Source organism: Babylonia areolata, chromosome 25 (genome assembly GCF_041734735.1).
Source record: "Babylonia areolata isolate BAREFJ2019XMU chromosome 25, ASM4173473v1, whole genome shotgun sequence".
NCBI classification, from domain to species: domain Eukaryota; kingdom Metazoa; phylum Mollusca; class Gastropoda; order Neogastropoda; family Buccinidae; genus Babylonia; species Babylonia areolata.
In genome coordinates, this window is record NC_134900.1 from 25130028 (window position 1) to 25139978 (window position 9951).

Genomic DNA, 9951 nt, shown 5'->3' on the forward strand with positions numbered 1-9951 from the left:
GCGTTTCACCCCAATTACCATCATCAAAATAGTGCAAGCGGACGGCTCTTATACTGAAGAGGTGAATGTTGACAAAGAATACCACAATTCTGACGACGGAAGCTAAAGGTTGGGTCATTCAGACACCCACTGGACATCCGATGGGTCTGTGTAGAGGAGAAGAGAGGACTGGCCGTACTGAGTAAGTTAAGCATCTCTTATGATGTACATCACTCCAAAGCTTAAAATTTGCCCCCTTGAGGTTTCCAGTTGTATTTTGCGGCCTGTGATATCAACAAGTGAATCAGACCACATCGACTTGGGCCGCTGAAAATAAACCGCACAGCAACAATCCACTTAAATACTTGAAAGCCGAGTGTGCCTAATTAAAACCCAACAAAACAACAATAAACAACAACACACACACTCACTGCACACTGACACTCACGGCACACACACACACACACACACACACACACACACACACACACACACACATACGCGGCACGCACACACACAGGGTCTCACTTTGAAATCTCTCTCTCTCTCTCTCTCTCTCCCTTTGACATTGTTTTTATTTTCATATTTTTATTATTAATTTTATGTATTATCATCAGTATATGTATATAGAATTATGGTCCCTTTGGTAATGAGTACCCCCCACCTTTTTTGCTATGTGTATTTCTGCTAGAATTACTGTTTCATATTCACATTAGTATTACTGTATTTGATAACATACACATTGCATGCTCATGTGTGTGTAAGTGTGTGTGTGCAAAAGAATGTGAATGTGTGTGTGTGTGTGTGCGTGCGTGCGTGCGTGCGTGCGTGCGTGCGTGCGTGCGTGCGTGCGTGTGTGTGTGTGTGTGTGTGTGTGTGTGTGTGTGTGTGTGTATGTGTGTGTGTTTCTTTTTCCCGTATGCATTTTATTAACACCATAGTGTGTGTGTGTGTGTGTGTGTGTGTCATTGTGTGTGTGTGTGTGTGTGTGTGTGTGTGTGTGTGTGTGTGTGTGTGTGTGTGTGTGTGTCTCATCATTACCATTCTCAGTGATGCCTTTATGTAGTATTGCGTACGCATGTTTATGACTTCATGCAGTATTGTGCACTGCATGCTATGACATTATATGCAGCATTGTGTAGCCGAGAGTAGACCCTGTTTTCAGGGCGGGAACTGGATGTAAAAAAGCACTCCAGTGCTTATCTGTTATCCTCGAAAAAAATATATTGTCTTGTCTTGTCTTGTCTTGTCTCTCTCTCTCTCTCTCTCTCTCTATTTGTCTGTCTGTCTGTCTTTCTCTCTCTCTCTCTTTCTCTCTCTCTGTGTCTCTCTGTCTGTCTTTCTCTCCCCCCTCTCTCTCTGTATATATATATCTATATATATCTTTCTCTATCTCTCTTTCTCTCTATCTCTGTCTGTCTGTCTGTCTGTCTCTCTGTATATATATATATATATATATATACACATATACATATAAAAAAAAAATATATCTCACTCTCTCTCTCTCTCTCTCACTCTCTCTCTCTGTCTCTCTGTGTCTCTCTCTGTGTACCTCTCTCTCACTCTGTCTGTCTGTCTGTCTTTCTGTCTGTCTGTCTCTTTCTCTCATGGCCATCACATGTAGCGTTTGGAGTGGACCAAGGAAAGAGAACTCTCTTGATGAACTTTTATTCACTTGATCAATTTATATTGATATCAGTCATTTTCTTATGTGGGCATGCAGATATAACCTGCCTATCTGAGTTCTCGGACAGCTGGGTCTGTGTGGAAAATTCGGCAGCGGGTCAGTTCAGTTCAGTTACTCAAGGACGCGTCACTGTGTTCGGACAAATCCATATACGCGCTACACCACATCTGCTAAACAAACGCCTGACCAGCATCGTAACCCAACACACTCAGTCAGGCCTTGGGGGGGCAAAATAAATGAAATATAAAATAGAATAGAAAATAATATTAATAACAATAATGATAACTGGAAAAAAAAACAACCCAAAACACCAATAGATAACATTGAATAAACACACACACACACACACACACACACACACACACACACACACACACACCGAGGCACACACACACACACCATGCAGATATAATTATGACAATCGTGTTGACTATGACCAGAAGCGGCAACTGCCGTCCCGACTAAATGGGCTAGAATTTGATTATATGTGGAGAGCGTCTCAGTGCCCAAGTTAAATCACAATATGCACTAACAGATATACATCTTCGGAAACAGCATTTTCTGATTCCCTGGGCGAACGCAACAAGCAGAATGTAAGCACCAGCAATGTCTGTTCTTGGCGTTGATATCATGATGAGGTATTTTTGTACTGTTTTCCAGTCACTGAAAAAAAAACGTCGATAAGCAGACGGCAGTCACCACCAATGTTTATTTCATTGGGTGGGTTTCATGTTTATCACTTTGCCGATCGCTGAGGGCTGACTGTGGCTTGGAAGGATTGAAGGGACAGACTTTAGGCCTAGATGTGTAATGTTTTTGTGCAGGGATATTTAACTCGGAAACGAATACAGATGTTTTGAAGATTATATGTTATGTTTGGACTTGTTTTTCAGAGTGAAAATAAAAGAATGAATAAATAAATAAATAAATAAAAGAGGTAGCCACTCAAAACAACAACAACAAAAATGCCAACTGATTCATATTTATAACTGGTTTGAATAAAAATTCCGTTCATTTCCGGAGTGTTAGATACACTCCCACACATTCATGGCTTAAAAAGAAAGAAAGAAAGAAAGAAAGACGAAGAAGAAGAAGAAGAAGAAGAAGAAGAAGAAGAAGAAAAGGACAAAAAAGTAGTTCACTATACTCGAACCAGACTAAGTGTCGAACATAAATAAATAAGGAAAAAAAAAAAGTCTCGGAATGAGATCCCATTGATAATCGATGACGCACGAAAACACACACACACACACACTCTCTCTCTCTCTCTCTCTCTCTCTCTCACACACACACACACACACACACACACACACACACACACACACACACAAATCGAACACTCCAGCTCAGTGATTCATCAGCTTCCAAATGAGAGGAGTCATTACCCCGGCACGCAGACCTCACCCCATGTTGGCGATGTTCCACCCAGGGTGCCACACGAAGGAGGGAAATGAGGAGAGGCGCAGCGGTGCAAGAACTAGGGAAAAGGAATGACATAAAACATTCTGATTGATGGTGGCACGCATGCCAATCAGAAGTGCAAACTTAAGCCCGGCATGTATAATTATATATATCGTCGTCGATGCAACATTTTGCTAGATGGGGACGTCAGCGACGTCGGGGAAATTAATTTTAGCAGAGATTTTGGGAACAAAATATATTATTCAATGTAGAACATTCACAATGATATTGTCTTCCTTTCAACTTATTATTTCAACAAGACGTGGTTTTTGCACAAAGCGTGGTATCTATCTATCTATCTGTCTATGATGTAATTTTTTTAAAGCCAAATACAACGAAAAGTTTATAATAGGTGATCAGTGCATGTATATAAGTATAACTGTGTTGTGGGCGTTACGACTTAAGTCATGAGTTAGGAAGTGGAGTTCATGTATTGTTAGGTTTGTACATGAATAATCCCATCATTCACTGACATTGCCTGAAGAGCGCAACCTGATCAGTCGAACAACCACCCTCACACCCATTACTAGCGAATAAAGTATTGTGAGCATTACTAATTTTTTGTTTGTTAATCCCATTATCTGACATTCTTTGGTACATGGCGGAGATGTCTGTCATTTTAACGCAACATGAAGACCGGTAAGTTGTACGTTACAGAAAATCATTTGTTTATATCCACCCCCTGATAGCGTCTTCCGTATTTCTTGAGAAAGGGGAAGAAGTCTCAAAAATCACTTTCGACACAACTTTACTGTCTGTAACTTTTCAGAAACCTGTCTTTTGGCTTGGAGAACACGTACGTAACAGTAAAATCGTCTTCGCGTAACTTTTAACCTTAAAAAAACTGATTTGAGCTGGGGACAGGTGTGGGGGCGTGAGTTTGAAATTCCTCAAAAACTGCACAGTTAAACATTTTGTTCATCCAGAAGAGGGTTAGCACGGTCAGCAAGAACCAAGTGTGGCGCCCTGCGGAGTGCTCGTCACTGTCATCAGTAAAGGGCGGTGATAGGGAGACAGGGGAAAAAGGCAAGGCAAGTAGAGCGAGGTTGGAAATTTAAAAAAAAAAAAAAAAAAAAAAATCTCAAAACTTTTCCCGATCAATAATGGAAGGTGTAGTTTTATTCTAGATGAATTTTACGAACATCGTTAATGCCGAACAATGAAATTATACAAGTTACTGTCTATTCGCTGTCTGATTTCAGTCGAGTGCGAATAGAATTATAAAACAAAATGGCTGGAGAGCAAACCAAGATGGCGAACTGCGTTTTAGTACGCCGGTAGCAGTGTCAAGTAAAGCCGCATGGGTAAGAAGTCCGGCTAACGCTCCAAAACGATGTGAACAGTATCTTAAAGTGCAACTAACATTGAAGAAATGTATATCTATTTAAAAAAAAAGAAAAAAAGAAGGAAATTCGAATGTTGTTGAGAAGAACAGAAAATTGAAAAAAAAAAAGAAAAAGAAAAAAAAGGGGGTTCATTTTGAGAACAAAATAAGATGGCTGACCTCTGTGATTGAAAAAAAAAAGTTGTTTAGAAAAAAATGAAGAATAATAATATAAAAAAGGTTAAATTTCAAAACAAAACTAGATGACTGACTTCTGTGACGCTACTATCGTTGGCGTAGTCTTTATACAGGCGCTGTTGTGCTTTCTTAACAATTTTTTCCGTATTTTTCTCCCATTTCAAATCGTTGGAAATGATCAGTCCGAGAAGTTAAAAGTCGCTGATGATTTCTACTTGCTTGTCTTTAATGACATGTGGTAAGGGGTCAGATCTGGCCTTCCCGAAATCTTAAATTAATTCTTTTGTTTTTGATACGTTGAGTTCTAAGTTGTTTTGATCACACCAGCTGACAAGTTCCATTACTTCTTCTCTATATTTTGACTCATCGCTGTTCGCAATCAGCCCTTCTAGAGTAGTATCGTCGGCAAACTTGACCATGGTGTTACATTCATTCTGAACTGCACAGTCATGTGTGAATGGTCAGTACAACAGTGGGGATAGAACACATCCCTATGGGGTGCCTATGTTTTGAATGCATGTGGAGGAGGTGAGGTCACCAACAAACAACTTGCGGTCTGTATCTTAGAAAATTTAGGATCCATGCACAAATTGATTCTGGCAGCGAGAGGTCTTTCAGTTTAAAATATAGTTTTGATGGCACTATTGTGTTGAACGCAGAGCTGTAGTCAATGAAAAGGACCCTGGCATAGCTGTTAGGATTTTCGAGATGTCTGAGGATGTGGTAGAGACCTATACTAATGGCATCTTCAACTGATTTGTTAGCTTTATAGGCGAACTGAAAGGAATCAAAAGATGGAGGAATGCAGGTTTTTAGGAATTGTAGAATCAAGCGTTCAAATGTTTTCACGACGACTGATGTTAAGGCTACGGGACGATAATCATTAAGACAACTAGGCTGTGCTTTTTTTGGTGGACAGGAGGGTGGTGATTGAGATGATATTTCCAATCTAGTTATGCTATAAACCCCCTTTTTTTTTTATCAAGACTATCTTTTTAGGGGAAAATCAAATCAGAAACGAATGGACGTCTGACATTGATGGAACGCAACGCACGTGAGCATGCTCAGATAATCAAGGAAACAGCTTCCGCAAATCCGTGTTGCAACAGGCAGGGGGAAAAACACCCAACCCGGTCATTATTTCTTTTGTCTTGGTTCAAATTTATTGCAGTGTACGTCCAGTGATTGTCTCTCTCTCTCTCCCCCCCCCCCCTCCCCCGAGATATATAATTTTATAAATCTACAAAATCACGGATTATGAAATCTTTGCGAATTTCACAATACTCAAAAACATCCGCCTGTCGTTGACTTGACAAAGAATTTTTACACGATGAATTAGATTTTTTTTAATGCAATGTATCATCTATCTCTATATTGTCGTTTTGATAAAGTACACCCATTTACAGAATAATTTAGAAATTCCATTTTGTTTTGGTTCGCCACAAAGAGTTTGTTTTAACATGATCATTTAGAAATACATTTCTTTTGGCATGCTGCCTTTCATCTTTCTATATATTGTCGTCCTGACATAATACATCTATTTACAGAATTTTTTTTATGTTTTCTTTTGGTACGCCGCCAATTTTTTTCACGATGATTTAGAAATATATTTCTTTTGGTATGCTACCTTTCACCTATCTTGTCGTCGCGCGCCTTGAGAAGGTAGATGTATCTATATAATGATGTAAAACCTATTTTGTATTTACTTTCTTTTGGTACGCCACCTTGTTTTGAATATCAACCCATGCATTCATCACAAAGATTTTTCATTTTTCATTTGTTAACTCACTTTTTCTCGGGTGGAAATATTTAGAAGTTAATATCTTCAATGTTTCAGCTATAAAGCAGGTTGAATGGTGTTCAGAGGTCACACGGCTTCGCACGAATTCACGTAACATAGACCTACGTCCATGGGACACAGCATGTAACACCGATTTTGAATCAGCAACGCAAAATACAACAGGTACGTCGATGTCTTAGCCGCCGTGGCGAAGTGGTTGCGGACTACAACTAGGAGGATGTCTGTTCCAGCACCACCAGAGTTCAGTTTCTTAAAATGAGGCGTCACTGTGTTCGGACAAATCCATATATTATACGCTACGCAACATCTGCTAAACAGATGCCTGACCAGCAGCGTAACCAAACGCGTTGGGAAGAGAGAAAACACTCCAAGACTGCTGCTCTTGAACTTGCTGTGCGAGTATTTCAAAAATGACGAAGAAAACATTGTGATGATTACAATTTGATGGCAACGATAGATATCACACGTGAAAGTTTGAACGGTTAATTAATCAATGATGATGATGACGACGACGACGACGACGATGATGATGATGATGATGATGACGGTGATGATTATAAATATGATGGAGATGATGATATATATTTACATTGCGTTGAATCTAGTTCAGAGACAAAATCAAAACGCTTTCACACCAGTCATTCACACCTGCAAAAACCTCGGAATCAGAGGGTCGAATGACAAACATGTAAGCTTACACAGACACATGTTTATCCAAAGAGAAAGACAGAGAAACTCCAGACCTGAAAGAGGAAGGAGGTGCTGGGGATGGATGGTGGGGGTTAATTTCGAAAAGAGGTTAACCAAGGGTTAATGAAGCAGATCTCTTTCACGATAATCGAAATGGACATGATCTGGCCCTGGCGAGTCCCCGGCCGGCTCACCTTCACCCCCTGAACGACGTCACGCAACCCATGGCGTCACACGGGGCACGGAAATGGAGAGGTGGGTGGGTGGTGGGGTGGTGGTGGTGGTGGTGGAAAGAACGAGAATGAAAAGAATTTAACCTCGATTAAATTCATAATAACAAGTGCTCCGACACAAGAAGGGAAAAGCAAGGAGCAATAGCAGGATTGCGATGTTGGGGGTATAATCACCTGATGCATCTTATATAGCTCGTGAAGCACTTTGTTGGAAGATATGTGTGAAGTTCAAAATGTCGTGAATGTACGGCGTGAACGTTCTCACATTCTGCAGTTGTTTTAGTTAGCATACGTCACTTTTCTGTTTTATTCTCTGTATCCAAGCGGGTCATTTCCTGTCGGTTTTGTGGTGGCCATTCCGACCTCGGTCGGTCTGAAAATTGATCGTTTAAAACAGAAAACAAACGAGAAGCAGAAGAAGGAATGGTGTAAAACAAAATTCCATTCGCTCTCAAAGCTTCAAATTGAATTAGGTTTGCTGTCGCAGGCGGCATTTCTCAAGGCGTGTCACGGAAATCTGCTATTGTTAAACTCTGAAGAAAAGGTAAGGCAGTGACAGAGCACGTCGTTTCACATTTGTTGGGGACCGGACTTTCAAAATAAGGTGTGCTTTGGAAGTAGTTTAGGTAGGGGAACAGATGGAAATGTTGGGGAATAAACTGAAGTATGGTTCAACAAATTCAGTGGAAGGTTTGGAGGAGAGTGGGGGAACAAATGGGAGTTGCTATGATAGAATACTTTGAAATGACCTTTAAGAGATGACCATGGCCACAACTTTGACATTTCAAATTTTCATTTGAATGAAATCAGTAGTGTGGTTCATTCTGCGCCGCTTTCGTTTGATTGTCTTGTTCGTTTGGAAAAAAAAAAGCAAACGAAAAGGACATCTTACAGCGCTGCATCAATGACATTAACTCACTCAGTACGGCCAGTCCTCTCTTCTCCTCTACACAGACCCCTCGGATGTCCAGTGGGTGTCTGAATGACCCAACCTTTAGCTTCGGTCGTCAGAATTGTGGTATTCTTTGTCAACATTCACCTCTTCAGCACAAGAGCCTTCCACTTGCAATATTTTGATGATGGTAATTGGGGTGAAACGCTGTTAACGTCGTCTCTTTCGCCGTTCGTATGGAGAGAGTTAAGGAATACTTTGTATCGGTTTAGGACATTTTAGTAGTTTAGCGAGAGTGCAAGAAATATAATTATTGGTTCTTGATCTTACACCTGAGCACTTTCCTTTACGGAGAGTGTACTGAATTCAAACAATAGTATAAGACAGGCGCAATAGCCGAGTGGTTAAAGCGTTGGACTTTCAATCTGAGGGTCCCAGGTTCGAATCTCGGTAACGGCGCCTGGTGGGTAAAGGGTGGAGATTTTTCCGATCTCCCAGGTCAACATATGTGCAGACCTGCTAGTGCCTGAACCCCCTTCGTATGTATACGCAAGCAGAAGATCAATTACGCACGTTAAAGATCCTGTTATCCATGTCAGCGTTCGGTGGGTTATGGAAACAAGAACATACCCAGCATACACCCCCCCGTAACCGGAGTATGGCTGCCTACATGGCGCGGTAAAAACAGTCATACACATAAAAGCCCACTCGTGTACATACGAGTGAACGTGGGAGTTGCAGCCCATGAACAAGGAAGAAGGAGAAGAAGAAGAAGGAGAAGAAGAAGAAGACTGATATGTATTGAAATGCTTGCCGTCTACATTGTGGGGGTAAAATCAGGTGTACGCATAAAAGCGTACTCGTACTTACTAATGTACAAATGAAGAAGGAGGAGGAGGAGGAGGAGGAGAAGAAGAAGAAGAAGAAGAAGAAGAAGAAGAAGAAGAAGAAGAAGAAGAAGAAGAAGAAGAAGAAGAAACAATAAGTGCCAAGTTCTGTAAGGTTTCTACAATATAATGTAGTGTTAGTAATGACCAACCTGAGTCACCAACCTAATACGGATTCCGACCTGCTAAACTGGAGTTTTAGTCCAGAGATTGTATTTTGCCAGTGACCGCGAAATTTGTATGCTAAACACCGAGCATCCGTTTACTCCAGTCATTTCACTGTTCACCATCAAACGTGTTATAATAATAATGATAATAATAATAATAATAATAATAATAATAATAATGTACATTCATATAGCACTCTTTCTCTCAAAGAGCTCAGGGCGCTTTACATGAAAGAAAAAATATTACAAGTTACATAAAACATTCATGACCACTCTTTCTCAAACCCCCCTCCCCCCCACCCCCCCTGACCCTCCCCCACGCCCCCCACTCACACTCTGCCCCTCCCACTCTACATACATCCAAAGTGAGCTAACATGGGTGGTGTTGGAGAACAAGGAAGCTGAGAGTGCTTATATATAGGTTTTAAAAAAGATGAGCTTTTATGTGAGACTGGTGATTTTCCATGTTTCTTCTCATGGGAAGCGGATGAGCTAATTCTGTCGGCTACATCACCGTAAGGGAGATAAAATAATGTGAAACGAATATAGTAACTATTACCTTCAAATATCGTCCTGAAAAAGTCCACTGCGGTCGGCTGGGCAAAAAGCAACAAGAATAATGATAGCCCTCT